The sequence below is a fragment of the Mauremys mutica genome, chromosome 25, assembly GCF_020497125.1.
Source record: "Mauremys mutica isolate MM-2020 ecotype Southern chromosome 25, ASM2049712v1, whole genome shotgun sequence".
NCBI classification, from domain to species: domain Eukaryota; kingdom Metazoa; phylum Chordata; order Testudines; family Geoemydidae; genus Mauremys; species Mauremys mutica.
This window is the reverse complement of record NC_059096.1, coordinates 9,810,748-9,814,890: the sequence shown is the minus strand read 5'-3', so window position 1 is coordinate 9,814,890 and position 4,143 is coordinate 9,810,748. Positions and strand designations below refer to the sequence as shown.

At 55.5% G+C, this 4,143-nt stretch overlaps 1 protein-coding gene across 4 annotated transcripts in view; it reads left to right on the top strand.

The window, feature by feature from the left end:
• The first annotated feature begins 2,244 nt into the window (after positions 1 to 2,244).
• Positions 2,245 to 4,143, top strand: part of TLK2 (tousled like kinase 2) — a 55,961-nt gene continuing 54,062 nt past the window's right edge. For 3 of the 4 annotated variants that reach the window (XM_044999650.1, XM_044999647.1, XM_044999649.1), the window contains exon 1: positions 2,573 to 2,626. The gene's annotated coding sequence lies outside the window, so the exon portion shown is untranslated. Of the gene's footprint in view, positions 2,627 to 4,143 lie in introns of all 4 variants that reach the window. The other variant, XM_044999648.1, reaches the window with a different exon arrangement.

The window sequence follows — 4,143 nt, the reverse complement described above, 5'->3', positions numbered from 1 at the left end:
GTTATTGGACCCTGCTGGAGTTGGCCTGCTTATTTGATGCAATTCTCTCTGGCTGATTTTAACGTACAAATGAAGTTTACTTATATAACTGAATGTTAACTCCAAATGTCCCTAATATTCCTCTAAACTGCAGTGATTAGTTGTAATAACATGGCTGGCTTGAGAAACATAAGTACTATAGAAGTCTCTTTTTAAAAAAGAACTTTCAAAATAGTTTTGAGAGATCCCTGTCACTGTTTATGTCCCCATGGTGCATCTCTTGGTGGGAGGTGAAATTTTGCTGCTACTTCCTCAGATTGGATCTCCTGCTGCGAAATAGGTTAAAGCACAGGAAATGCAGTTTACGAGAAAAGGCAGACATTTTCAAAGTGATTTGCAGAGCAAGTTCCCCCCCTCCCCTCCTCAACTTAAATTAACAATTATAAAATAAAATAGTAGAAATTCCTTTACAGTGCTGCAGGTCTCTGCCTTTTCTTGTGCACTCAAATGGGATCTATCATTCCCTTAGTCCGACTCTCTCATCAGATTTGCCAAACTGGCAGAGATTCCTGTTCAACTGTACATTTATTTTTACTCTGTTTGCAGTAAAACAAAGTCTGACTTCAGTGACTGATTCTCCTCTGACATGCAGACATACTGACTAGAATACCTTTTCCATTACACTATAGTTTTGGAAGGCAAAGCTTTTATCCAAAGCCCCAGCAACTTCCTTTCCTGTCCTTAATCCACGCCTGCCTCCATTTGGACAGGCATGGCCACTTCCTTTCTGAACCCTCCCTCTACCCCCCCCCCCCCATTTGTTTGCTTTTCAGAAAGCTGATTCAGCCTTAAAGCAAAGTGAGTTGCTATGCTTTCCAGTGGCACTTTACATTCTCTCTGATGATGCTCCCAGGCTTTGGAAGAAAAGGGAATAAGAACAAACGACAAGGTAATCCACCACAGTAACCAGACTAAGTCCTTTTAATGTTGGAGTTTAGCAAGAGGCAATTGCAAGAGCAAGCCCCTGGCTTTAAAAGTGCAAGGAAAGACTACAGTTAACATAAAGTCACTTAGTTTTCTTCGACGGCGCAGCCTGCTTTTTATGTGCAATATCCATATTTAATCAGAAGCTTGTCAAAAAAGATTTAAGAAACGGCACATCGGGGTGGAGGTATTCTTGTTTGCTGATGTCTTTTTCCTCAATTCCTCAGAGGAGCAATGATTGGGAGGTTGGGGCTGTTTTGTGTATAAACCCTTCCCTACAGGCCCCTTTGCGCCTCACTGGGAGGGAGTCATTCCCTGGGGAAGAGGAGACTGTCTTTGCAAACAAGGTCCCTGGTTGCTCAGGAAGAGGGAGGAATTCCCTCTGGGTGGAGATGGAGAGGAATTTTCCCTTCACGCCACAGGGAGTTAAGAGGAAAGCAGGGAAAGTGGATTCGTGCTGATCATCCTTATGCATCAGCTCCGTCTCCTCCCTCTGCGCCTGGTCTGTTGCTGCCAGTGCTCCTTGGAAGCGCCCTCTTGGCTGGGGGGGCAAGGCAGCCTAGGTTACCCCTACCCCTGAGTGTTAAGCACATCAGCCCCCCCCCCCGCCTCCCATCAGCAGCCTTGCAGTTCATTGGAGGGTGAAACAACCTGGGTGGGTATAAATCTCCACCAATCCCCTCCCTTCTGCACTAAGCCAGTTCTGCTGACCCCCAGCCCCAATCCCTCCCATGCAGACGGGTCCCCTTCCTCACGGCATGCACAGACACCCCCATCCCAGCCACTAGCTCCTCCACTTGGGGCAGGCTCTAACCTCTCGCCCTACCGAACCCCTCCTCCATGATGTAGCCCCTCCCCTCCACACTTGACCCCACTTCTCCTATCAGGTGCCCTGGCCCCCCATGCACCCTCCTCTCCACCTGCACAAACACCTACCCCCCTCGACCCCATGCATTGGCCCCTCCCAGCCCCCATTGGCCCCTCCCCCTTCCTGCATTCGCCCCCACCCCATGCACTAGCCCCGCCCAGCACTGACCTCCCCTCCCCCTCCCAGCGCTGACCTCCCCTCCCCCCCACAGCCGTGCAAATCTCGCGAGAGAACACGCGCTTTCACTAGTGTGTCTTTGCACCAATCGATCCCTATCGGGCCGGGCCGAGTCGGACCAGGGGGCGGACCCGGCCGCACCGACACCCGCCCCACCCCCACTAATCGCCGACTAGTCGGGCTGACCGGGCAGGGAGGGGGGTGCCCCGGATTCTCGTGCCCCCACCTGCGGCTCATCGGAGCCGCCCCCCCCTTCCCCGGGGCCTTTGTCCTCCGAGGCCGTCGCCGCCCCCCTCCCCGGTCCTCACGCACCTTGGCCGGGAGGGGAGCCTACGCGAGGCCGGGGATCTGCGGCCTCCCCCGGCGAGGGGCTCGCCCCGCTTCCCCCCCCCGCCCCCGGAGCCGCCGAGCTCGCGTGGAGCCCGCTGCCCGCAGCGGCAGGGCGCCTGGCTCAGGAGAGGCCGCGGAGCCGCCCCGGGCCTCCCCCTCCCGCCCGGGTGGCCGCAGCAGGTTCCCCCCGCCCCCCTCCTGCCCCCGGCGGCGGCGGGATCCGAGCGGGGCCCGGGGAGCTGCTGGGCCGGGCCGGAGGGGAGAGGAGCGGCGGGGGAGCAGCGCCAGGTGAGAGCCGCGGCGGGCTGAGCCCCGGGGACGGGGGCGGTGGAACGCGGCTGGAGGGGCCCCGGCCCGGAGCGCGGCCCCTGCCCCGGGGGAGCGGGGTCAGCGCGGCCTGAGGCAGGGCGGGCGCGGAGCGGCCTGGGCCCCGGCGGTTGCTAGGGCGCTGCTGGGCTGGGGGAGCGGGGCCCGGCCCGGCCCGGGGGTCCCTGGCCCCGCTGCCGGGGGGCGACGGGGGTAAGCGCGAGGCCAAGGGGCGGGCCGGGGCCGGGCACGGCCTGCGGATCCCCGGCCTGGCAGTTGAGGTGGCGGCTGCCTCGGGTGAGAGGGAGGCCGGGGAGGTGCAGGAGCCGCCGCAGCAGCTGGGACCTGGTGCGGTGCGGGGGGAGGCTAAAATCATCCTTGTAAAGACACGGTCCCTGATGTCAGGCAGGGCCCCCAGCTCCTGGGAGACACTGAGAGTCTGGGCTGCCAGCAGCTCTCCCCCAGGGGCACCCCGAGCCCTGGGAGGCTGAGACACCCATGGTGTCAAACCCCCGAACCCCCCAGCACCCCTATATCCCAGCCCATGGTCACTCCAGGGCTGGGACCCCCTGGCCAGACGGGCCCCAGGCCCCTCCACACCCTTATTTAAGATGACTGAAGTAGCTGCATGTTTGTGGGCTTGCTTCCCTGTCATCCCACTTCTCCCATCTCCAGCGTTTCTAATTTCCAAATGAAAAGAGACCACTGACAGCTTCGTTAAATGGAGACCAGAGGATTTTATTAATCAGACGTCTCAATTTGTTAGGGGGTTTTATGGCTTGTTCAGGGGCTGAGTGTGTGCATGTAAATGCCCCCCAATGGATTCGCTCAGCACCTTGGAACTTAGATTTCCAGCGTTGAGAGGAAATGAGATTTATGGGGACAAAATGGACAGTAAATAGAAGGAACAATTGTACGGTGGCTTTTCTAGAGGGCACTTGCTGCCCTTCAAGAACTTTCCATGGAGCAGATGATCTTTATACAGCAAATCTGTATTCTCTCATTTTATCTGTCTTTCGCTCATGTGGAGAAATGAAACTGGAACAGATATTTCTGGAACTTACCAACTTGCTTAAAATGCAGTTGGCAAGATGTGACTCGCAGTTCTAATAAATTCTGCAATTCCTCCCTTTTTTTTTTCTTTCAATTAACTCTCAAATTGTACATTTCAGGAATTAACCCAAATTACCCAAGGATGCGTTTTTTTAAACCTTTCATATAATGGTACCAATTTTAATGGATCACCTGGAATTACCCAGAAGTATCCAGCTATATGGGAGGAACTTGCATGCTAGAAGTATCTGGTATATTGCCCAGTAAAGGGAGAGGTTTAAAAAAGTATCAGTCTCTCCCTCCCATCCCTTTTCTGGAAGAACCCAGGTTTTGTGTCTTAGGTGGTTGTCACAAAAGCAAAAAGGTAGTTGTGTGGCGTTTGGGGTTATCTAGTGCTTCAGGGAATGGCAGAAATTGAGAATTGTCAGGGTGAAGGGTGTTTTAGC